General features: G+C 42.6%; 1 protein-coding gene across 8 annotated transcripts in view; it reads left to right on the top strand.

Moving 5' to 3' along the window:
• Positions 1-248: 248 nt before the first annotated feature.
• LOC119799535 (microtubule-associated protein 4-like) overlaps positions 249-26,672 on the top strand; it is a 153,030-nt gene continuing 126,606 nt past the window's right edge. For 7 of the 8 annotated variants that reach the window (XM_038309474.1, XM_038309480.1, XM_038309476.1 and 4 more), the window contains exon 1: positions 264-411. The gene's annotated coding sequence lies outside the window, so the exon portion shown is untranslated. Of the gene's footprint in view, positions 412-26,672 lie in introns of all 8 variants that reach the window. The other variant, XM_038309481.1, reaches the window with a different exon arrangement.

Below are 26,672 nucleotides of genomic sequence, written 5' to 3'. Positions count from 1 at the left end.
TGACATTCCTACGTCAGGGCGGGTTTTAGGACGTGTTCCTCGGCCCTAAAGTCGTTCCTCTCGGCTATTGGACCGAATCGGTGCCGTAAAAGGAATCAAAGTTCTCCATTGTGTGCGGAGAGTGTCTGTCAAAAGTACATCCAACAAAAAGGAAGAAGTGACTCATGGCTGAGGAGCTGCCTCTGGACAGCGGCATGGTCAGTCAGGACAACAGAAGCATCTGATTGGATGAAACCGGTGCAAATCAGCGAGCGAGGTCTGTGATTGGCTGTGTGAGCGTTTCCGGGGAGGGGCTGAGTGCGTGTACGGCCTGCAGAGAGAGCGCAGGCTTTGGGGTGGGCGGAACCACAGCAGTGACAGCGACGCTCCGGGGACTTCCTAACAAAGCTGTCAGAAAACATTCAACTAACGGTGAGTTCAGCTCAAATATAATAACTCTGCTCTACCCACTCGTGGCCGTGAGCACGCGCTGTTTCTCGCGGGGAGGCGAACCCCCCCTCGCGTGTCGGTGTTTGCAGCAGTGAAATGACGGTGATTTGGGCTCTCAGCGTGCATCCCAGCGGCCGTGGATGGGTGCTGGTTAGTGCTGCGTTCAGGTGCTACACGGAAACTTTTACTTTCCAATCGGCGCTGCGCCAAGACACAGGGCGGCTATCCTCGAGCTGATGGGCGATTTTTAGCATAAAAATGGTCGCCTTTAAATTTTTGTGTTTTTATCCTCTCACTTCCTTTTTCTGTGCGGATAAAGAGAGTAACGGTGCTCACGTTGTAGGTGAAGCTGTAATTCCCCACGTCATTAAAAGCATCCCAGAGAAGTTAGCTTAGAGAGCAAAGTTATGCTAGTTGGAAGCTCCTCTGTGGAAGCAGCTTTCTTTAAGGTTAATATGAGAGAAAACTCTGAAATAAAAACACATGTGTTTAACGTAGATCTGTTGTATTGATGAAGTGTTTCTGCAACATTTGTGGTTTCTGATTTACAGTAGCGGTTCCTGCATGAATGGCGCCCTGGGGAGCCCCCCCCCCCCACACACACACCTACTGCACTGAACAGTGCTGCTGTTCTGTCAGAGCAGCATGCCCCCATTGGGGCAGCATGCCCCTTTATCCCTTTAGCTTATCTCTTTAGTTTATCACTTTAGTTTTGTACAAAAAATTAACTTAAACAGGGATTACAGTATTCCGGCCCCAGGTCGGATTTCCGGCTCATAGCGATTGCCCATTGGTAAAAAGAAAATCACTCGAAAATAAATTGATGGTAAATAAATTCAAAAAGACAATCAAAATCCCTCTTGCGTTTGTCAGCCAATGGTAGCAAAGGAGCGCTCTGAAACTAACAGTATTAGCCAATCAGAAGAAGAAGGGGGCGGGTCTTAGGAAAGCTCCTCTCGCTTCTTGCTCAAGTCGCCAGATAGATTGTTGTTCAGTGCTGAAGTTCTACACGGAGAGTCACCTTGCTCCGTTTACGGCTTCATTCAACGGAGAGGTGTGTTAAAAATAAATAAAATAAACCTATGTTTGGAGAGAAGGACGATGGAGAGAACAGAAATTCCATGAAGTTGGTAGGGGAGAGTGAGGTAAAGTGAGACACCGGGTAATGTGAGACAACGTGTATCTAGGCAACAGAACACATTTATGCCCATGTGACCATTTTGATTCCAAGCTCCTCCCATTTCCCATTTGCCATAAAGGAGAGAAGCTCATTTTGCTGAGGTAAGCATGTTTTTTCCAACAAAATGTTTTTTTTGCATATAAAAGTAAATTTTCTTGCTGTCAACTTAATCAACTGTTGTGCCAAAGCAAACTGATTCAAGTAGAAAAACTTATATCATACCTGTTGATGAACTACCAACATATAAAACCATGTGATGATGCTAGCTGAAGGTTAGCCTGAATTGCTAAGAAAGGTAATTTTTTCAAAAATGGTGGAGGTGGGGTAAATTGAGACAAATGCTGTGGGGTAAAGTGATACAGTGTCTTACTTTACCCCCACCATGAGGCACGGGTGAAGTTTAGTTGTAAACATATTTAATGTACTATTACATTGCATATGTAATGTAATATTACTATTAATTACATATTAATTAATATGTAATGGTACATTTTTATTTCAAATGTCATAAACATTGTAGAAAAGCCATCATGCCAAGGAATTACACCAGGAAGACAACCTGGGGCAAAACACCCCTCGAGGAGATGGAGAGCACAGCCGCTTAGGTCAAGGAAGGAAAGAAGTCTCTAAGAGCAGCTCCAAAGGGACAGAAATATTGACAAGTCAAGCCTTTTAAGATTCATAAAGAATGCTGGGAATGCCATACCTCCCATGTTTGTCTTCCCCAGAGTCAAGTTTAAGGATTGCTTCATGACAGGAGCACCTCCAGGAGCCAAAGGTACCGCCACCAGAACGGGATGGATGAATGAAGACATCTGGCCTGCGTTCCTTGATCACCTGATACAGCACACTAACTGCACCCCTGATCGTCCCATGCTGCTAATCCTGGGTAATCTAAAAGCTCACATCTCACTTAAGGCAATAGAAATGTCCAAGAGCAACGGAATTGTTCTGCTCACTCTCCCACCCCACACATCCCATCGCATGCAGCCTCTCGACGTGACCGTGTATGGTCCGTTCAAGACCCAATACAGCCATGCTCTTGATGAGTGGATGAGGTCTAACCCAGACAAAACAGTCTCTATCTACCAGACTGCAGGACTTGTGAATGAAGCTTTCATGTCAGCAGTGACACCACGCAACATCACTTCTGGATTTAGGTCCACTGGGATTTTTCCATATAACCAAGACATTTTCCCTGATGAAGCGTTTGCACCATCCATGGTGTCACACCTGCCAAATCCTGAGCTGCAGCCTGCCAATGCAGATGATCTGGATGGTCCACCCCCTGCAGATGATCTTGATAGTCCACCCCCTGCAGATGATCCACCTGCAGACGAACCACCAGCTGCAGATAATTTACCCGCTGATGCTTATCATTCCACTGTGCATGGTCCACATGGATGTGCCTCGCCCGCTGATTCAGATGTGCCACGTGTTCCCAGCCGAACTGGATATGTGTCTCCTCGTGAAATACTACCACTTCCCAAATGTCCACCCAGAACACAAACCAAACGAAAGCGTGTGAAGACAGCCATCATAACTGAGAAGCAGGCAATTGAAGATGCTTATAAAGAAAGACAAAAGAAAAAAAACTATAAAAATTAAAATGGCAAAGAAAAGGGAAAACCGAATAAGAAAGCAACCAAAAGGAAAATCGTAGTTAGCAGCTCTGAGGAGAGTGATGTCCCTGTCCCATTTGATAATGAAGAAGAGAGCTCTGAGGATGAAAGAAGTGATCCAGGAAACAAAGATCTGTCTGGGGGTGACTTTGTCATGATTAACTTTACAACCAAACACAGGAACCTCCGGTATATTGGAATGGTCGAAAAAGTTGAAGATGATGAAATTCTTATCCAATTCCTTAGAAAAATTCAGGGAAACACAAAAGTGTGGGAGAGACCCACATTTGCTATTAAGGAAAAAGATGTGGCACATGTTCCCAAAGCAGATGTGGTGAAGAAGCTGCCTCAACCTAAGAGGCGTGGAGGGACCACACGTAGAGAACAACTCTTCATCTTTCCCTGCAATCTTCAGGGCTGGAATGTGGAGTAGTTGTAGAGGCCTACTGTATTTGTAGAGAATGCTCTGATTGTGGATTTAGTCCTGTTGAGTCCCAGGCTGTTCTAGCTGGCTCTAAAGGTCCTGTGTTCTGACCCCGAGACTGTGTTTTTATATTAAGACTTTTATATACATATAAAAAAGGGATATTTTGTAGTGTAGGAGTTGAGTTGCAGCAAGGTGATTCATACCTCTCATTTGAATATTAATAAAACATTTTGAATTGCATTATGTTGTATTTGATTTTGTTTAGAATTACTTTCAAGTGTTGTAGGAAAAAATTTGCTTCATAGACCAATTCCAATGGTTATTTTACTAATCTGGCATTTGTTCTGGGATGTGAGGTTGTCAGACAATCTGTCAGGATTCTAACCTGTTACAACATATGTTGTTATAGTACTTTCAGAGTGGAAAAGGTAAGTGGATCAGTTTACCCCTAGTTGGTTCACTTTACCCCATTGACTTCTCTGGTCTGTCTCATTTTACCCCTAAGCTGGGGTAAAGTGAGCCACAAGACCACTTTTTTTAAAAACATCATATTTTCACTGCCCTTCATCCTGAATACATTCTGATAATTACAATAACAAGGAAACATCCTTAATTAATGGGAAATGTGTAAATTTAATTGATATATCATTTTAGCTCACTTGGAGGGGAGCAAATGTAAAAAACGTCTCACTTTACCCCCCTCTCCCCTATAAGGCAGTTCATGGACTCCGGGGAAGATGTCACGACCTTAGATAAAGGTCTGAAAAATAAATGGCGCTGGGCATGGCTGCAGGAGACAGGGTGAGATGGCGAGCCATTTAGCAGCTGGTGCAGGAAGTTAGGTCAACCAGGCGCTTGCTTCTGCACGCTGTGCTCCACGAACGCTTAGCAGCAAAACTGGACATCAAAAGAAACGTGGTCCATGCTAGTTGTAGATATAGATGCACTTTTATCATCTTCTGGCCATTTTTGGTGTTAGATTTTAAAAAGTCAAATTTAGTTTTCAATCATTCATGCAATCTCTGATCCCATGCCCCCAAACTACTCATGGGCATGTGTCCCTTTAGTCATGTACAAAAAAGCAACTTAACGACTTACTTTTTGGTGTTTCTTTTTTTTTAAGCGTATGGCGATCTGACCTTAAATTGTGTTTTTTGTAGATGAATGAAGGGATACACACCTGTCGAGGTATTTTAAAGTGTGTAATTGTACAAAACTAAAGGGATTAACGCAAATATGACGCCTTCTGCATGCAGGTTGACTATAGGTATGCTGGTCTGACGAGGTGTGGTCATCTGCTAAATTAGCTTTTTAATGGAAGCACAGATTAAAAAAAACCTACAGAGCCAAGGTTGCAGACTTCTGATCTAACGGATGAAAACTTTGATCGATGCTAATATGGCTGAAGCTTCAAGGTGACTGTAATCTGTAAATACTGGATAAAGTGAATTGTAGCAGTGAAATATTAAATTGGTCCACTAACCAACTAACTAAAAAGTAAATTATGTCTTGTTTTGGGAATGATAAACTAGGCAAGCAGGTTATGTTAGATGATTAATCTTGTTTTGAGGGGATTCTTCTGAAAATAAGTGGAATAATAATCTGCCTTTGCAGTCAGACAGTTGACATGTTGTATATTCTTAAAACAAGCAGGTTGTTAATCTAGGATTGTTGGACGTGGTTTGATGGAGGCTTTTAGCAGTGCTGTTACCTGTCAGCGTAAATCATCATTGGAAATGTGTATTACTCTGCAAAAACTGAAGCCCAAAAGTAAAAACGTCTTAAATCCAGTGCATTTATCCTTAAACTTCCCAGATTTAAGATGATCTGTGAGTATTTTACAAGATAAACGTATATTATCCACTTGTTTTTTAGTTTTTTGTCTTATCTTGTTCCATTGATAAATTGTCTCAGCTACCTTCCCAAATCAAGAGAAAGCAAACTTATTTCTAGTAGAAATGACTTGTTTTCGTTTTTGTAGTGTTTGCTGTCGGTCAGGGGCCTTAAAAGGGGCCAGGACCCGTTCTACAGGAGCGCTGACCCTGTAGAACGGGTCCCTGTCTAGAAGCACCTAAGCAGCTGAATAATGCAACAGAAAGTCTTTTTTTTTTATATAAATTATCCGAATAGTAGGAAGAAAATAACTCTTATAACTTAAGTTTTATTAGCAGTATTTTAAATATATTATATATTACATACACTCACCGGCCACTTTATTAGGTACACCTGTCCAACTGCTCGTTAACACTTAATTTCTAAGCAGCCAATCACATGGCGGCAACTCAGTGCATTTAGGCATGTAGACATGGTCAAGACAATCTCCTGCAGTTCAAACCGAGCATCAGTATGGGGAAGAAAGGTGATTTGAGTGACTTTGAACGTGGCATGATTGTTGGTGCCAGAAGGGCTGGTCTGAGTATTTCAGAAACTGCTGATCTACTGGGATTTTCACGCACAACCATCTCTAGGGTTTACAGAGAATGGTCCGAAAAAGAAAAAACATCCAGTGAGCGCCAGTTCTGTGGGCGGAAATGCCTTGTTCATGCCAGAGGTCAGAGGAGAATGGCCAGACTGGTTCGAGCTGATAGAAGGGCAACAGTGACTCAAATAACCACCCGTTACTAAGGGTGTGCAAAATAATCGTCAAATCGATGCATCGTGATTCTAATTTTTGTGATCTACTGAATCGATTCTTGAAGGCAAGAATCGATTATAAAAAAAAAAATGAACAAATAAAATACATTAATGGTTGGCGCACATCAATCAAACCAAGTGGAATACAACTTCCAGTCCAGCAGATGTCGCTGCGGATGTGTTGACGCCTGCTGCTTTGTGTCACAAGCATGTCCGGCCGTTGGATACTGAGACGAGTCATTCGTAAACAAAATATGGAGGAGACTGAGAAAATTAGCCCCCCAGCTCCATCACATTTCAAGTCAGATGCTTGGATGCATTTTGGCTTTAAAAACAAAGAAGGTAAAAACGAAATTGATATGAAGCACGTAATTTGCAAAAGGGGAAATGTCTCACATTTGAATGTTTTCATTTCATTGGTTTAAAGGACCACTGGGGCCATGTAAACGGCTCTGATTATCCTTATTTTGTTATTTTAAGTTTGATGAATCCTAAGATCTTTTTGTTAGTGTGTCCACGCCAGTAATAGTAATATTTCTGTCCAGTATTTGTTTTCATGGAAACACCTCCAAAAGTCGTTTCAATAAATACAGCTATGTATGAATTCAGTTGCTTTCAGTTATGTATCAATTGAAGACACGATCCAGATCACACACAGCCAGTCAGCCACTGGTAAGGGCTGGATCTTTTTCTTACAGTGTTCAGTGAAAATATCCCAATATTTCAAGTATCGTGATGCATTGTGATAGAATCGCATCGTGGCTAGTGAATCGTGATTCGAATCGAATCGTGACTTCTTTGCCAATACCCACCTCTACCCGTTACAACCAAGGTGGGCAGAAGAGCATCTCTGAACGCACAGTACGTCGAACTTTGAGGCAGATGGGCTACAGCAGCAGAAGACCACACCGGGTGCCACTCCTTTCAGCTAAGAACAGGAAACTGAGGCTACAATTTGCACAAGCTCATCGAAATTGGACAATAGAAGATTGGAAAAACGTTGCCTGGTCTGACGAGTCTCGATTTCTGCTGCGACATTCGGATGGTAGGGTCAGAATTTGGCGTCTACAACATGAAGGCATGGATCCCTCCTGCCTTGTATCAACGGTTCAGGCTGGTGGTGGTGGTGTCATGGTGTGGGGAATATTTTCTTGGCACTCTTTGGGCCCCTTGGTACCAATTGAGCATCGTTGCAACGCCACAGCCTACCTGAGTATTGTTGCTGACCATGTCCATCCCTTTATGACCACAATGTACCCAACTTCTGATGGCTACTTTCAGCAGGATAATGCGCCATGTCATAAAGCTGGAATCATCTCAGACTGGTTTCTTGAACATGACAATGAGTTCACTGTACTCAAATGGCCTCCACAGTCACCAGATCTCAATCCAATAGAGCATCTTTGGGATGTGGTGGAACGGGAGATTCGCATCATGGATGTGCAGCCGACAAATCTGCGGCAACTGTGTGATGCCATCATGTCAATATGGACCAAACTCCCTGAGGAATGCTTCCAGCACCTTGTTGAATCTATGCCACGAAGAACTGAGGCAGTTCTGAAGACAAAAGTGGGTCCAACCCGTTACTAGCATGGGGTACCTAATAAAGTGGCCGGTGAGTGTATAGCGTGTATAATCTATCTGGTACGTTTATTGTCTTTTTCACATTCATTGTAAATTGGTGATCATCTGAATGGAAAGAAAACATCAGACATGCTTTTTAGATATTTTATGGATTGAAATATGAACTCATCGTATGTAATGAGTGCAGCGATTAAATGTAGGTTGTTTTTTTTTTTTTTTTTTTTTGGATGAAGTTTAAATCTATCAGTTTTGTAGGTGTTTGCACCAATAAAATCTGATTTGTTTGGATGCAATAGGGGGAAAATTATACTCTTGGGTAAAATCTTAATTAAATGGGTCCAACAAAAGCCTGGCTGCTGTTCTGAGGCTCAGGTTAGATTTTGAACAAGCAGTTTTCTGATTGCCTGACATGAGCTGTTTGCATGAAATATATTTTTTAAACTCATGTAACACCCATGCCATGCCACCCTGGCAGAGAGGTATAAAGGTAATTTTTCTCTTTCTGCAGAGAAAAATCAGATCTTTGTTTATTCTGCGTTATTCAGCTCTGCCTGTGGTTTGGCTGCTTTCCACCTGCAGGACGTCAGCGCCCTCCTCATCTGGAGGAATTGATCTAAAGAGGAATTACAGCAGAGAGGATTGTCCCCCTCTCTCCTCCCCTCCTCACTCCAGATTACCCCCCCCCCCCCCCCCCCCCCTCCCCAATCCTCCACCCGGCAGATTACAGAGTAGGAAATCAGAGTCTGCCTCACATCAGAATCTGATGTGAGGCAGTGAATTCATTATGGAGCTGATCCAGTCCATCCCTGAGCGATGCTAACTTTGCTGTAAGTCCGGGTCAGAACCTTCGGCGCTTCCTTTGGTGACAAACCCCTGGAAATGCTGGATTAAACCCGTCTGCCCTGCTTTAGGCACCTTATGTCATTGCTTCGCCTGCTTCTGGCTCTTATTTTGAAAGGTTTGGCTATCGGCTGATGCGATGCTACTGCAGGATATTTTCTAAGGCTGCTTTATAGTCCTTTTTTTTTTTTTTTTTTTTTTTTATTCTAATAAACTGAAACAAGTTGGTACATTAATCAGAGAAAGATGAGAAGGTTCCTGGAAAACATTCAAATTTAAGCATCATGGAGACCAAAAAAAGCTCAGCTTACAGTCAGAGAAAGCTGCATCTGCATCACCCACATATCCACCAACAGGCATGACTGCAGGGAGTCAGAGCTAAGCAACAACAAGGTGAAATCTCACCTGCAACCCCACCCATTTAAAGCATGGTGTTGGCTGCATGATGATGCGGAAATGCTTTTCTTCAGCAGAGACTGGGAGGCTGGTTAGATTTTACTGGTCGAATGGAACTAAGTCACCTTAAAACTGTGTGGAAACGATCAACCACTTTTTCCTCTCCTGATTTGAACCCACTGCTGTATGTAGAGACATTTGGTCCAATATTATCAAAGGCATGGACTATGTTACAAACAACAGAAATTGTGACTCAAAAGGGAACTTTTAAAAACTTATAATTGAAAGAAAACACATTTTAGAGTAATTTGTAATGTTTACAAAAGAATTCAATGATATTAACGTTTTCTGCTGTTTTTGTTTTTATTTTCTAAATTACAGATCTCTCTCAGGTTGTGTATTTAATTTTTTTTGTTAATTATGTTTTTTCCAATTTTTGGGTGACGGAGTTTTACCGATTGTTTTCTTTTAAAATCTTGTTTTAGAGATTTTTACTAAAACCTCTGGGTGGTCTGTTCGCGGACCAATAGGAGGGCTGTTGCTAATGTCCAACCAGAGCAGACTCATTTCTATTGGTCCACGAACAGATCAACTAGAAATGAAGGGAAAAATCTTTAAAATGGGATTCAAAGGGACTGCAAATGGTAGAACTCAGTCTTTGACCCCAAAATGTACATTAAAAAATGTACAAGAACTTAAAAAATATATGATTGGACAAAACTCTGGAAAGATTATATAAGATAAATGACTTTTTTTTTCATAATAAGAAAAACATTTTGAAAATGAAATCAGGAAAAAATACCTGAGAAAATATAAAAGAAAAAATAGAGCAAATAACAAAAGCTGAAAGAAAAAATGTGAAACATGTTTATTACAAAAATTACATTTGGCAAATAAAATGTGAAAATTGGCAAACTAAATATATTGGATCAATGTTTACATATGCATAATAGATTTAGGGCTTCAACTAATTCTTATTTTGCAAATTAATTTATCTGTCAATAATTTTTTCGATTAATCAATTAATAATCAGATTTTTTTTACTAATTACACCAGGTTAAACTCCACTTGAGGAGTTCTGGGTGTAGCATATTGATGACAAACATTTTTTTAAATCTAAAATGCAAAATGTTTATATATTTTTTTACTATTATGGTATAGTTACTGCTCTAAGTGGGTCACTCTGCACAAAATCAATGTAATGAGTTCAATGCAATACCTCGGCTCCAGAGAAACTGTCCAACATATTTTTTTAGAATGTAATAAATATACTCAGGAAAGAGAGATGTTGCGTAGAGAGTTAGACAGGAATAAAAATAAACTAGATATAAGGGAATTGTTTCAAAGGTAATCTGGGGATGTAGTTTTTGGTAGTATTTTTAATTTTCTAAGAAGAACGGGTATTTTAGGGAGAATATAATAGTTTGTCTGGTCCATACTCCATTCTGGAAGGTGGCGGTAATGCACCTATAAGTTGTCAACCGCCATTAAAAAAAAGAAGAAGAAGGCTACAGAGTGTCGACGTCACCGCCTTGAGAGACGCTCCGCTGCACCTCTCCCAGATTGTAGCTGACCGCAAACAGTGCAGCAGACAGGAGGCCGGCTTGTTTTGTTTTTATGACCGAAATTGCGGAAAACAACTCGTGAAGTTTGACCCGCTAGAAGAGCGAGGTGCACGAGAAAGCTGGGACCCTTTTTCCAGCTGAATCTCCGCTCTTTTTGGCCCTCATGTCCCTCCGTCGTCGGACTAAACTCGTCCCCACTTCCTCACCGCCTCGGCCGTATCTAGACCAACAGCGTGTAGCTCAGACCACGCTTCAATACTGAGCATAATTTAAAAATGTCTGTGTCAAGCTCACTGCAACACACTGCTGTAAGAGTATAACCATGAAGGAGGGCAAAATAGGTTTAGCGCCACCGCAGCACGGGAGAATTACACCCAGGAGCAAATGGATAAAAATAGACCGGAGGAAAATAAAACATGCATCGATTATCTTGCGGACGTGTCGATGCATCGGATCGTCGGCTTTTGGATCGATGCATCGATACAAAACGATTATTATTTACACCCGTAGGTAAAGGCGTGTTTTAGAGTCTCTGTACTAGGGATGCACGATATAATGGGCCCCCTATCGGTATCGGCCTTAAAACTGAATATCGGACATCGGCCACCCCACCGATATTTAACCCGATATTTGATCAGCTTCTGAGTTTCTAAAGTCTAAAAAAAAAAATACTTCTTCTTCTTACTCAAAAACTTTTTTACAGACTTAAAAACTTCTAAAGACGAGGGAAAAAATATTGATACATTAAAATATCACAATATCTTCATATGCTGATATATTGCCATTTAAAAACACCATATCAATCTCTGTTACTAATGAAATATTGCTATATGTCATCGTTATGCTACGAAATCCCCCGAAAATTCACAAAATTTGGCCATATTTTTATATGTTGATACACTATATTGCCAAAAGTATTTGCTCACCTGCCTTGACTCACATATGAGCTTAAGTGACATCCCGTTCCTAATCCATAGGGTTCAATATGACGTCGGTCCACCCTTTGCAGCTAGAACAGCTTCAACTCTTCTGGGAAGGCTGTCCACAAGGTTTCGGAGTGTGTTTATGGGAATTTTTGACCATTCTTCCAGAAGCGCATTTGTGAGGTCGCACACTGATGTTGGACGAGAAGGCCTGGCTCTCAGTCTCCGCTCTAATTCATCCCAAAGGTGTTCTATCGGGTTGAGGTCAGGACTCTGTGCAGGCCAGTCAAGTTCATCCACACCAGACTCTGTCATCCATGTCTTTATGGACCTTGCTTTGTGCACTGGTGCACAGTCATGTTGGAAGAGGAAGGGGCCAGCTCCAAACTGTTCCCACAAAGTTGGGAGCATGGAATTGTCCAAAATGTCTTGGTATGCTGAAGCATTCGGAGTTCCTTTCACTGGAACTAAGGGGCCAAGCCCAGCTCCTGAAAAACAACCCCACACCATAATCCCCCCTCCACCAAACTTTACACTTGGCACAATGCAGTCAGACAAGTACCGTTCTCCTGGCAACCGCCAAACCCAGACCCGTCCATCAGATTGCCAGATGGAGAAGCGCGATTCGTCACTCCAGAGAACGCGTCTCCACTGCTCTAGAGTCCAGTGGCGGCGTGCTTTACACCACCGCATCCGACGCTTTGCATTGCACTTGGTGATGTATGGCTTGGATGCAGCTGCTCGACCATGGAAACCCATTCCATGAAGCTCTCTGCGCACTGTTCTTGAGCTAATCTGAAGGCCACATGAAGTTTGGAGGTCTGTAGTGATTGACTCTGCAGAAAGTTGGCGACCTCTTCGCACTATGCGCTTCAGCATCCGCTGACCCCGCTCCGTCAGTTTACGTGGCCTACCACTTCGTGGCTGAGTTGCTGTCGTTCCCAAACACTTCCATTTTCTTATAATACAGCTGACAGTTGACTGTGGAATATTTAGGAGTGAGGAAATTTCACGACTGGATTTGTTGCACAGGTGGCATCCTATCACAGTTCCACGCTGGAATTCACTGAGCTCCTGAGAGCGACCCATTCTTTCACAAATGTTTGTAAAAACAGTCTGCATGCCTAGGTGCTTGAATTTATACACCTGTGGCCATGGAAGTGATTGGAACACCTGATTCCAATAATTTGGATGGGTGAGCAAATACTTTTGGCAATATAGTGTATATTGACGCGGTATTGATCTATTTTACTAACAAAATCTCACAAGAATTTGCAAAATATCACGAGAGTTTGTAACAGAACGATGAAATTTCACGAGATTTTGTTAGTAAAATAGATCGATACCGCGTTTTTAAAAATTTATTTGATATCAGCATATGAAAATATATTTGAGTATATTATTTTTCAAAGTGTCAGAAATGGATAACAAAACTGCTATTTTCAATGACTACTTATTTTTGTCCAGCTTTAACATCGGTATCGATATCGGTTATCGGCTACATGAGTTTTAAAATATCGGCATATCGGATATCGGCCAAAATCTCAATATCGTGCATCCTTACTCTGTACTCAAGTTAACGATTAATCAATTACTTAATTAGTTGATGATTATTTCAATAATCCATTAATTACGATTTATCTGATTGTTTTAGTCCTAAATAGATAACTCTCTTAACCGTTTTTGTTTTTATTTAGAAGAGTTACAAAGTTCTCTTTCTGAAACACATTTTTAAATTTTCAGTTTTTTTCTTTAGCGAATATACACCCCAAATTTCTCTCCATACTGTTGGGCCTTTTCCAGTAAAACCCCAGCTTCCACCAGAACAGATACTCCTGCGTCCACAACTCTGCTGTCCTGAGACTAATTTTACTCCTGAGTCAACTTTCCAGCACCAAACAGCACCTGCTGTGGTTTGGCTACTGTGTGCCCATTATTATTTACGCTTCTATGGAAACTGGTCTGGGTGCTAAATGCAGAATAACCAGCTTCTGGCTTCCATAACCAATCCAACATGCAAAACCCAGCTCAGAAAAAAGCCAGCCTGCCTTTTGCATGCTGCTGGATAAGATCCAGCTCCAGTTAATCATTACTCAGCCCAGAGCCTGGAGCCTTTCAGGCCCTTAACAGCCACTTCTACTGGGCCTTGTTAGTCTTTGACAAATGCTGGATTATTTGGACCCAGATGTGGATTAAAAACAGCTACATTCCTGGGAAGCTAAACTGGGTCAGCAGAACCAGTTTAGCTACATTGAATCCAGAGGTGTGAAGAAGCTGTCACCTGTAGGTGTGAATGTTTCAGACACTAAATGCTGCTTCTTTAGGAAAATCTTAAGTTAGACCTGATGATACCTTGATTATTTTCCCTTAATTCCAATTTATATTAAAGTTGTATGGAAATCATATTTAAATGTCAAATAATTCTGGCTTAATCATCTATATAAATGTACTCTTTATTAGACCATATTGTCCCAAAAGTTACCCTGAACAGCTAAATTCGGCCAATTATTTCCTGGGAGATTCATATTTCTGTTGTTTATGATAACCTCTATTAACCTCAGAGATCACATTGCAATGATTAATTTTTTCTGACCCCCTGGGGGTCCCTACCCTCGCGTCTGGAACCCCTGATCTAAAACATTAAGTGGTAAAAGGCATTGTTCTTTTTTTTTATTTTTAATTATTTTAGAAAAGTAGTACTTTAAACTAATTTACTTAAAAATTAATATTATGTTTAATTTTCTAATTATGAATGAATGAATATAGAGTGGAGTAAAAATTAAATAAAAATGAAAAAATAGTCTAACATTTTATTTAAAAAACTGCAATTTAAAGTCAATATAATACATGACTTCATACATATGAATAAATATAGAGTGAGGTATTTCCTTTGGTTCTAAGGGGTCCTCAGGTTGCTAGATTAGTCGTTTTTGGTTTCAGACGCTGAACGTGTCAGGACAGCCTGCCTGTCGGAGTGTTGGCCCTCAGTTAGAACTTCAGGACGCCCTGCTGTTGGCCCCCAGTTAGAGCTTTGGGATGCCCTGCCGTTGGCCCCTAGTTAGAACTTTGGGACGCCCTGCCGTTGGCCCCCACTTAGAGCTTTGGGACGCCCTGCCATTGGCCCTTAGTTAGAGCTTTGGGACGCCCTGCCGTTGGCCCCCACTTAGAGCTTCGGGACGCCCTGCCATTGGCCCTTAGTTAAAGCTTTGAGACGTCCTGCCGTTGGCCCCCAGTGAGAGCTTCGGGACGCCCTGCCGTTGGCCCCCACCTAGAGCTTCGGGACGCCCTGCCGTTGGCCCCCAGTTAGAGATTTGGGACGCCCTGCTGTTGGCCCCCAGTTAGAGATTTGGGACGCCCTGCCATTGGCCCCCAGTTAGAGCTTTGGGACGTCCTGCCATTGGCCCTTAGTTAGAGCTTTGGGACGTCCTGCCATTGGCGCCCAGTTAGAGCTTTGGGACGCCCTGCTGTTGGCCCCCAGTTAGAGCTTCGGGACGCCCTGCTGTTGGCCCCCAGTTAGAGCTTCGGGACGCCCTGCTGTTGGCCCCCAGTTAGAGCTTTGGGACGCCCTGCCATTGGCCCCCAGTTAGAGCTTTGGGACGTCCTGCCATTGGCCCTTAGTTAGAGCTTTGGGACGTCCTGCCGTTGGCGCCCAGTTAGAGCTTTGGGACGCCCTTCCGTTGGCCCCCACTTAGAGCTTCGGGACGCCCTGCCATTGGCCCTTAGTTAGAGCTTTGAGACGTCCTGCCGTTGGCCCCCAGTTAGAGCTTTGGGACGCCCTGCCGTTGGCCCCCACTTAGAGCTTTGGGACGCCCTGCCATTGGCCCTTAGTTAGAGCTTTGAGACGTCCTGACGTTGGCCCCCAGTGAGAGCTTTTGGACGCCCTGCCGTTGGCCCCCAGTGAGAGCTTTGGGATGCCCTGCCATTGGCCCTTAGTTAGAGCTTTGAGACGTCCTGCCGTTGGCCCCCAGTTAGAGCTTTGGGACGCCCTGCCGTTGGCCCCCACTTAGAGCTTCGGGACGCCCTGCCGTTGGCCCCCAGTGAGAGCTTTGGGACGCCCTGCCGTTGGCCCCCAGTGAGAGCTTTGGGACGCCCTGCCGTTGGCCCCCAGTGAGAGCTTTGGGACGCCCTGCCGTTGGCCCCCAGTGAGAGCTTTGGGACGCCCTGCCGTTGGCCCCCACTTGGAGCTTCGGGCCGCCCTGCCATTGGCCCTTAGTTAGAGCTTTGAGACGTCCTGCCGTTGGCCCCCAGTGAGAGCTTTGGGACGCCCTGCCGTTGGCCCCCAGTTAGAGCTTTTGGACGCCCTGCCGTTGGCGCCCAGTTAGAGCTTTTGGACGCCCTGCCGTTGGCCCCCAGTTAGAGCTTTTGGACGCCCTGCCGTTGGCCCCCAGTTAGAGCTTTTGGACGCCCTGCCGTTGGCGCCCAGTGAGAGCTTTGGGACGCCCTGCCGTTGGCCCCCAGTTAGAGCTTTTGGACGCCCTGCCGTTGGCCCCCAGTTAGAGCTTTTGGACGCCCTGCCGTTGGCCCCCAGTTAGAGCTTTTGGACGCCCTGCCGTTGGCCCCCAGTGAGAGCTTTGGGACGCCCTGCCGTTGGCCACCAGTGAGAGCTTTGGGACGCCCTGCCGTTGGCCCCCAGTTAGAGCTTTTGGACGCCCTGCCGTTGGCCCCCAGTTAGAGCTTTGGGACGCCCTGCCGTTGGCCCCCAGTGAGAGCTTTGGGACGCCCTGCCGTTGGCCCCCAGTGAGAGCTTTGGGACGCCCTGCCGTTGGCCACCAGTGAGAGCTTTGGGACGCCCTGCCGCTCTCTAAGACGCTCTCTGTCACCTCCTGGGAATAGCAACGGCCTCCGACCTTTGACCCTTGTCCCTTCAAATCTCAGTTAAAGTTCTACCAGGTTATACGACTGAGCCGATGACTTCAACAAAAACATGCTGCAGTTTTCTCAAACCAGCTCTGCTTGGCTGAAGCTCTCATGTTCATGTCTGCTTCCTGCTTTCAGGGAATTCATTAACGACCATTTTTTAAATCTTGACTTTGATAAACAGCTTCGGGTCAGACTCAGTGGTCTGTGCCAGGAAGTCCAGGGGAAGACAGAAAAAAAGGAAAGGATGTTTTTATACTTGGATATAAACTCTTCCCTCAGCTGATTGGTCCAATAATAAGTTCACTCTTTAGTTATCAGGGTGGGTGGTGGAGAAAAACAAAAATTCAGCTACGCTTGATAAATAACATCCTTCTCCAGATTTATGGGTTCTAACAGATTGACCTCTTGGGGCTCCTTCAGCCATGACCTTTGACCCATATTTATTATACAGCATCTTCCAGTTAGGGTAACGATCATTTTACAGTTATGGATAAAACCAACATTTCTGCAGAGATTCAGGGCTCAGGATGCACACGTTTAGATCACAGTTAGCATCCTTTACTGGCTGCAAAGAACAGCTAGAAATACAGCAGCTAGAAAAATAAGCATCTATAAAACTGAGGAAAAAAAGATTCATTCAAACATTGTTTTATAAAGTACAGTATTCTGTATTTCACTAACATTTTACGAACACACTGAAGTTAATTATAAAAGTTTTTGGTGCATTTGAAAAAATAAAAGATTTAAATATAGTATATTAAAAACAAAAATCTAAAAAAATACATTTGAAAAAAATAAATCTAAAGGAAAAAAAAACCCACTAAAGAAATTTTGCTTTGTTTTTTTAAATTATGTTTGGAAATAATCTGACAGAAAACAAATATTTGAAAAATAAAATCTGGAAAAGGAAGTAAACAAAAAATAAATCTGGAAAAAAAAAACATTTGATAAAATCTGAGAATATATCTTTTAAATAATATTGTTGTTAAATAAAAAAACTCAGAAAAAAAAAATTGGAAAATAAAATCTAAAAAGATGTAAAAAAAAAAATAATAAATGTGGAATATGGAAAGATAAAGAAATACATTTAGACAATAAACAGCAAAAAATCTTACAGTATTTCATAGGAAAATCTAAAAAAAATAAAAAAAAGTCTAAATTCTAAAACTACTGGTTGAACTTTTTCATATACTCTATAAACTACTCTATTTTATTCTTTTGTTAAAATAATCTTTCTAAAACAATCCAGAGGAAATCCTATGAACGAAGTATTGGGACTTCATTTTTTCTAGGATGTTCAGACAAAGATAAACCCAAAAATAACTTCAATCTGACAAAATATAATGGTTAAAAAATTCAGCAATTTAAAAGTCAGAACTTACTTTTCTAAAATCCTCCAACAGAAAGATAAAAAATAAATAAATAAACCCTTGAAACAGCCTGGATAAAATAAGGTACCCCCCCTAAAGGGCAGGTTAAATCCACGAGGGACTCAGTGAAGCTTTGTAGGCAGATTCTCATCGTCTCTCTGATCACAATTCATGTTTAAAAGGTTATAATTTAATCAACTGGGCATGTTTAGAGTTTGCACAGAGAAACAATATTTTTGTGTAGCATAGCGGCTGGTTGTGCTGCTCATAAAACTCTGTTTAGAGGAAGGAAGGAAGAATAATGGGAAGGGGAGTCTAGTAAGGAAGGGAGTGAGGAAGTATTTAGACAAACACGAAGGTTCCCAGAGCTCCGCTGGATTCCTCCTGCCGTCCTGAAGCAGTCCACCTTTCCTCCCTGAGCTGGAGGCATACAGTGGGGCAAAAAAGTATTTAGTCAGCCACCAATAGTGCAAGTTCTCCAACTCAAAAAGATGAGAGAGGCCGGTCATTTTCATCATAGATATACCTCAACTATGAGAGACAAAATGAGAGAAAAAAATCCAGAAAATCCCATTGTCTGATTTTTAAAGAATTTATTTGCAAAATATGGTGGAAAAAAAGTATTTGGTCAGTTACAAACAAGCAAGATTTCTGGCTCTCACAGACCTGTAACTTCTTCTGTAAGAGGCTCCTCTGTCCTCCACTCGTTACCTTCATTAATGGCACCTGTTTGAACCCGTTATCAGTATAAAAGACACCTGTCCACAACCTCAAACAGTCACACTCTAAACTCCACCATGGCCAAAACTAGAGAGCTGTCAAAGGACACCCGAAACAAAATGATAGACCTGCACCAGGCTGGGAAGTCTGAATCTGCAATAGGTAAACAGCTTGGTGTGAAGAAATCAACTGTGGGATCCATTATTAGAAAATGGAAAACATACAAGACCACTGATAATCCTCCTCGATCTGGGGCTCCACGCAAGATCTCACCCCGTGGGGTCAAAATGATCACAAGAACGGTGAGTAAAAATCCCAGAACCACACGGGGGGACCTAGTGAATGACCTGCAGAGAGCTGGGACCAAAGTAACAAAGGCTACCATCAGTAACACACTACGCCGCCAGGGACTCAAATCCTGCAGTGCCAGACGTGTCCCCCTGCTTAAGCCAGTACATGTCAAGGCCCGTCTCAAGTTTGCTAGAGAGCATTTGGATGATCCAGACGATGACTGGGAGAATATCATATGGTCAGATGAAACCAAAATAGAACTTTTTGGTAAAAACTCCACTCATCGTGTTTGGAGGAGAGAGAATGCTGAGTTGCATCCAAAGAACACCATACCTACAGTGAAGCATGGGGGTGGAAACATCATGCTTTGGGGCTGTTTTTCTGCTAAGGGACCAGGACGACTGATCCGTGTGAAGGACAGAATGAATGGGGCCATGTATCGTCAAATTATGAGTGAAAACCTCCTTCCATCACCAAAGGCATTGAAGATGAAACGTGGCTGGGTCTTTCAGCATGACAATGATCCCAAACACACCGCTCGGGTAACGAAGGAGTGGCTTCGTAAGAAGCATTTCAAGGTCCTGAATTGGCCTAGCCAGTCTCCAGATCTCAACCCCATAGAAAATCTTTGGAGGGAGTTGAAAGTCCGTGTTGCCCAGCGACAGCCCCAGATCATCACTGCTCTAGAGGAGATCTGCATGGAGGAATGGGCCAAAATACCAGCAACAGTGTGTGAAAACCTTGTGAAGACTTACAGAAAACGTTTGATCTCTGTCATTGCCAACAAAGGGTATATAACAAAGTATTGAGATGAACTTTTGTTATTGACCAAATACTTATTTTCCACCATATTTTGCAAATAAATTCTTTAAAAATCAGACAATGTGATTTTCTGGATTATTTTTTCTCATTTTGTCTCTCATAGTTGAGGTATATCTATGATGAAAATTACTGGCCTCTCTCATCTTTTTAAGTGGGAGAACTTGAACTATTGGTGGCTGACTAAATACTTTTTTGCCCCACTGTATTTCATTAGAGAACACCGACGCCTCCTTTCAGGGTCGCCCCCACGCTAGCGGGATGCTTCAAGGACGGCAGGCTGCCTCCTCCCATCGTCTCTGTGGGACGCTCAGGAAATCCATCATTGATCAGTGTGTGAGGAAAGCTCCGTCTGCAGCTCCTATGTGCATGAAGGACTACTCTACTGAAACAAACATAGAATTACTTATTTAATGCATTTTAAAGAGTCCAAAATGTAGAAATATTTCTTTCTATGACGCCAAAGAAAAAAAAAAGAAGCAAAATAAGAGGATGAACATCAAGCTTTGAGCGTTGGTGATGACTTTAGTAGGAACTTGCTTTAAAAGTCAGGCTGCTTTAGTTCTGGATGGGAAACTAAGTCTTTTCTAATGCTAACGCACAAATGCACCACTTCCTGGTTGGGAGGAGTTTAACTTGTAACCCCATACCTGTCTATGTTAGGGTGGGGGTTGGGGTAGACAGGTATGGGGCATTGCAGGCTAACTAAAAAAGCCTTTCCAAAGGGTTGGACCCTTTGGTTCGGTTCAATTTAAATGTTTTCTAAACAAAAACAAGGCTTTGTTTTTAGTCCACTCTATAAAGCCTGGAACTCAACGCTATTTCTGACATTTTGAATTGAAAAAGCTTCCTGGATGGGAAGGGAAATGTCTTCAAACTTGGAGCCTTTCTCACTGTTGACCGTTCGCTCCGTCTCTCCGCTCAGTGGCTTATAAAATCCCTTCTGCTAACAAACGCCACTGTTATCTGATGCGTTTGTGTCCCTCTGCTCTCTGAGAGCCGCAGTCTGACCTCTGACCCTCGTATTGACCCTCTTAGTTCAATCGGCTCATTTCAAAGCGTCTCTAAAAAGGTTCTTCAGTCACATTCAAGCATTTACTGTCATTTTAAATAGCCAGTAAGCTGGTGTTCTAGAGAAACATGGCTGACCCTTCCTGTTAATGTGAATGGTGTTGATGGTGGGGGGAGGTGGATGGGGGTTGCATGTCAGCAGCTGATTGAGTGAATAAAGTGATGGAGGGATGCGGAGTAGAGAGCAAGAATGGGACGGTACAGGGCCGCAGTAATCCCCTGTCGCCGCGGTAGCAGCTGGACCCGTGTGTCAGCATTCCGGCTCTGCAGCGGCCAATTAGCTCTGCTGGGATTTACACATCAGGACAGAACATTCAGATGGAGGAGTAGGCAGGTTTAGGGATAACCTGACTCCGCATATCCATCTGGAAATCTTCCGTTGAAGTAATTTTGGGAAGGGGTGAAAATACTGGTTAGCTGATTGGCCTATGTTGGTGATAGACGGGCCAAATAAACCAATCAGATCAACGAAGCATATGACGTACTAACAGCCAGGCTACTCTTGCCGAAACCAGTCGGGAGAAGAGCAAAAACATCTTTTCCTCTGAGAAAAGCCTCCAGAGCAGTGTTTTGCTCTTCTTTCAGTGATGAAATACTCTGTAATTCCGATAAAACTTGCTCGATAGCCACGCTAACGCTAGTTTCATCGGCTGAAGCCGCCATGTTCTTTAGACTGAACTGTCGCGCTTCTCGTTGCGTCACACCTCAACCCGCCTCAAAGCCAACGCTGATTGAGAGAGAAACAGACTGATTGCTTCCTGTTTGGACCTGTTCACTTCCTGTTTGGATTAACTGAGTGTGCAACTGAGTGTGCAGCTGTTCAGAGGATCTCCATCTGAAGTTAAGTTATTTTCTCTGTGATATCTCTGTATCTAAGTGACTACTTTAAAACATAGCACCTTCTGCTGCACTTTTCTACTGAGCACTTGTCAGTTTCACACGGTTTTATTTCTGATAGCAAGAAGTAGCTAGCCTAGGCTAGCGCTAGCTTAGCATTGCTATGGCTTCTCTCTCTCCCTCCCTTGACTCTTTTCCAACTCTTCCTTCTTCCTCTCCTCTCTCCTGCTCTCTGTGTCAGATGTTCAGTTATTCCTCTGCCTCCTTTAGTGATAATGGGATGTGTAATAAGTGTAGTATTTTTGTAGCTTTGGAGGCGAGGGTGTCAGAGTTAGAATCCAGGCTTCAGGCTGTTGAAGTAGGCCCCCCACGTAGCTGTCCTCCAAAAGTGCCTGAGCAGCCAGGCGATTGGGTAACTGTACGCAGAAAGCGTAGTCGTGGATCTCTGCCCACTGGTCACCACCAACCCGTTCACGTTTCTAACCGGTTTTCCCCACTCAGTGACACACCCACTGAGAAGCCCACTCTGGTGATTGGCAGCTCCATAGTCAGAAACGTGGCATTAGAGACACCAGGGACCATAGTCAAATGTTTGCCGGGGGCCAGAACGGGCGACATCAAATCCTACCTGAAACTACTGGCTAAGGATAAGGTTAAATACAGTAAGATTGTTATTCACGCTGGTGGTAATGACACCCGGTTACGCCGATCGGAGGTCACTAAAATTAGTGTTGCTTCGGTGTGTAAGTTTGCCAAAAAAATGTCGGACTCCGTAATTTTCTCTGGTCCCCTCCCTGATCTGACCAGTGATGACATGTTTAGCCGCATGTCGTCATTCAACCGCTGGTTGTCTAGGTGGTGCCCTGAAAACAACGTGGGCTACATTAATAATTGGCAATCCTTTTGGGGAAAGCCTGGTCTGATTCGGAGAGACGGCATCCATCCCACTTTGGATGGTGCAGCTCTTCTTTCTAGGAATCTGGCCACATTTATTAGTCCTCCAAAACCCTGACCACCCAGGGTGCAGACCAGGAAGCAGAGTTGTAGTTTAACACACATCTCTGCAGCTTCTCTACTGTTACCCACTCTTTACTCCATCCAGACAGTGTCTTGCCCACGACCAAAATCTAATAAATTAGCAAAGATTCCCAAAGGAGTAAATCATGATAATCTAATTAAAATCAAAATAACTCCAATTGGGGAAAAAGTTAAAACAATTAAATGCGGTCTGTTTAACATAAGATCGCTTTCCTCTAAAAGTCTACTAGTTAATGACTTGATTTGTGATAATCACATTGACTTGTTTTGCCTTACAGAAACCTGGCTGCAGCAAGAGGATTATGTGAGCATAAATGAGGCAACTCCTTCAAGCTATTTAAATTTTCACATCCCCAGAAGTTCTGGGCGAGGAGGAGGAGTAGCAACAATCTTCCAGTCTGACTTACTGATTACTCCCAAAACAATTAATACCTACAACTCTTTTGAACATTTAACCCTTAATTTCCCTGATCCAAATTTCAAGGCAAGAAAACCTCTTCTTTTTGTAACTTTGTATCGTCCACCAGGTCCTTACTCTGAATTTTTAGATGAGTTTTCAGAGTTCCTTTCTGATTTGGTATTAAATACTGACAGGGTCATCATAGTGGGAGATTTTAACATCCATGCTGACATTGAAGGCGATAGCTTAAGAGCAGCCTTTAATGCTATCTTAGACACTATTGGCTTTGTTCAAAATGTGAATAGTCCCACGCATTCTCATCTTCATACTTTGGATCTTGTGCTGACATACGGCATAGAATGTGAAGAAATAACAGTATTTCCTCACAACCCTGTCCTCTCTGACCACTTTCTAATAACCTTCAGGATTACTTTAACAGAGTTCTCCTCCCCCAAAAGAAGGTTCAATTTTAGTAGATCTTTATCAGATAGTGCAGTTATAAATTTTAAAGAATCTGCTTCACTTTCTCTCTGCTCTGTGTCACTGAGCAGTGCTGCAGAGTGCAAAAGCTTAGCTTATTCCCCTTCACAGGTTGATGATTTTGTTGATGGGGTTGCTAGTTCTCTGCGTATTGCCTTAGACAACGCAGCTCCTTTGAAAATGAAAACCGTTAAAAATAGAAAGCTTGCTCCTTGGTTTAATGCAGAGCTGCGTACTTTGAAGCAAAATGCTAGGAAACTGGAGAGAAAATATCGCTCCACAGGCCTGCGAGAGTCCTTCCTAGTCTGGAAAAATGGTTTACTGCTGTATAAGAGGACCCTTTGTAAAGCAAGAGCAGCATACTTCTCCTCATTAATAGAGGAGAATAAGAATAATCCTAGATTTCTTTTTAATACAGTTGCCAAACTCACCCAGAGCCATAGCTCTGTTGAACCGTCCATTCCACCTGCTCTTAGCAGCAATGATTTTATGGGATTCTTTATAAATAAGATTGATCTTATTAAAAATAAGATCATAAGCACTCCTCTATCCGCGATTGTACCTGAGGTAGTCATGGAATCTGAACCGGGTTTAGACTGCTTTGATCCAGTTGAACTCTCTGAATTAGCAAAATTATTGTCTTCATCTAAGCCTTCAACTTGTATGTTAGATCCAGTTCCAACCAGGTTATTTAAGGAGGTATTCCCTTTGATCTCCTCCTCCATTTTAGATGTGATTAATCTATCTCTGTTACAGGGATATGTACCTAAAGCTTTTAAGATTGCTGTAATTAAACCTCTGCTTAAGAAACCGTCTCTTGACCCAGATGACTTGGTCAATTATAGACCTATATCCAATCTTCCTTTCTTATCCAAAATTCTTGAGAAAGTAGTTGCCAAACAAGTTTGCGATCACTTCCACCATAATGAACTTTTTGAAGAGTTTCAGTCTGGCTTTAGAGCTCATCATAGCACTGAAACAGCTCTGGTGAAAGTCACTAATGATATTCTCATGGCCTCAGATAATGGACTTGTATCTGTGCTCGTCCTGTTGGATCTTAGTGCTGCATTTGATACAGTTGACCATAATATTCTTTTAGAAAGACTTGAATATTTTGTTGGAATTAAAGGAACAGCACTAGACTGGTTTAAATCTTATCTATCTGATCGAATTCAGTTTGTTCATGTTAATGATAGATCTTCAACACGCTCAAAGGTTACCTGTGGAGTACCACAGGGATCAGTGCTAGGACCAATTCTCTTTACTTTATACATGCTCCCAATTGGTAGAATTATTAGACAGCATGGGATTAATTTCCACTGTTATGCTGATGATACCCAGCTATATCTGTCTATAAATCCAGATGAAGCTAACCCATTACATAGATTACAGGCATGTCTTGAAGACATAAAAACCTGGATGACTCTTAACTTTCTGCTTCTGAATGCAGACAAAACAGAAGTTATAGTCTTTGGACCAGAGTCTCTGAAAAAGAAACTGATTAGCCAGTCACTTCATTTGGATGGGATTAAACTGATTTCAGATAATAAAGTAAAAAATCTTGGTGTTATTTTTGATCAGGACCTGTCATTTAAATCCCATATCAAAGAGGTTTCTAGAATTTCCTTCTTTCATCTGAGGAACATTGCAAAAATTAGAAATATCCTGTCCAGGGGTGATGCTGAGAAACTAGTCCATGCATTTGTTACTTCAAGGCTGGACTATTGTAATTCTTTACTATCAGGAAGTCCACAAACTGTAGTTAAAAGCCTTCAGCTGATCCAAAATGCTGCAGCCAGAGTTCTAATGAAAATAAAAAAGAGAGATCATATCTCTCCTATCCTGGCTTCTCTTCATTGGCTTCCTGTTAAATCAAGAATAGAATTTAAAATCCTTCTTCTCACATATAAAGCCTTAAATGGCCAAGCTCCATCTTATATCAGAGATCTGATTGTTCCTTATGTTCCTAACAGAGCACTTCGCTCTCAATCTGCAGGTTTACTAGTGGTTCCTAGAATTTCTAAAAGTAGAATGGGAGGCAGATCTTTTAGTTATCAGGCTCCTCTCCTGTGGAACCAACTACCAGTTTTAGTCCGTGAGGCAGACACCCTGTCTACTTTTAAGGCTAGGCTTAAAACTTTCATTTTTGATAAAGCTTATAGTTAGGGTGGCTCAGGTTATCCTGAGCTATCTCTATAGTTATGCTGCTATAGGCTTAGACTTTTGGAGGACATAGGGACCCCCATTTCATCATTCTGCTTCATTCTCTCTCTGTTCTCCTATTCTGCAGAATCTGTTAGTTCAATCTCTAACCTTCTGCTCTCTCTGCTTTTCCTCAGAGTAGCTTTGCCTCGTCTGTTCCTGTTTGGCTGTGACGTCATCCTGGAAAAAAAACATCAGCTGTGCTGCTTCTATCAACACCCTTGTTAATAGATGTTGGAGATCGGCCTGTTTTCCAGTGTGGTCCTGTTTCTCTGACCGTGACTGAGTGGATGTGCTCTCTTCGTCCTCTGGCATGGGAGCTGCCTTGGAGCTCGTCTGCCTGGCTGTGTGTTTCCTGGACGGGGCCGCCTTTTACAGCTGCTTTTTGTATCTCTGCTTCTGTCTCCTTGAACCCCAGTCGGCCTCAGCAGATGGCCGCTCACACTGAGCCTGGTTCTGCTGGAGGTTTCTTCCTGTTAAAAGGGAGTTTTTCCTCTCCACTGTCGCTACAAGCATGCTTAGTGTGGGGGATTGTATTTGAGTCAATGAGTCAATGCAATCAACTGGTTTTCCTTAGATAGAAAACTTTGTATCAATTTGACTGTATGATCTGGTTGAACTGTAAAGTGCCTTGAGATGACATGTGTTGTGAATTTGGCGCTATATAAATAAACTGAATTGAATTGAATTGAATTGATTGGACGTTCGTTTGGCGAATGGCTCCAAATTTTCTTTAACGGAGAGTCTCCAGACTGATTAGCGAGTGAAACCTTGAAAGCTCGCGAGATCAGGATGGTCTCACGAGGCTAGTTTAGGGAGGCCTCAAGTTGCTTTAAATGTGACATCAGTTGGCTAATAAAGTGTCAGCCTATACAGATAAGTATTACAAATTACACGTTTCTCTGTTAACGATTATTTTGCAAACTGATTACTGTGTTGATTATTTTTTCAATTAATAATGAAATTTACCTTAAAGAAGACTTT

The sequence above is a fragment of the Cyprinodon tularosa genome, unplaced genomic scaffold (genome assembly GCF_016077235.1).
Source record: "Cyprinodon tularosa strain WSP-4 unplaced genomic scaffold, ASM1607723v1 ctg660, whole genome shotgun sequence".
NCBI classification, from domain to species: domain Eukaryota; kingdom Metazoa; phylum Chordata; class Actinopteri; order Cyprinodontiformes; family Cyprinodontidae; genus Cyprinodon; species Cyprinodon tularosa.
Note: the sequence above shows the minus strand (reverse complement) of the source record. Positions and strands in the feature narration are given on the sequence as shown.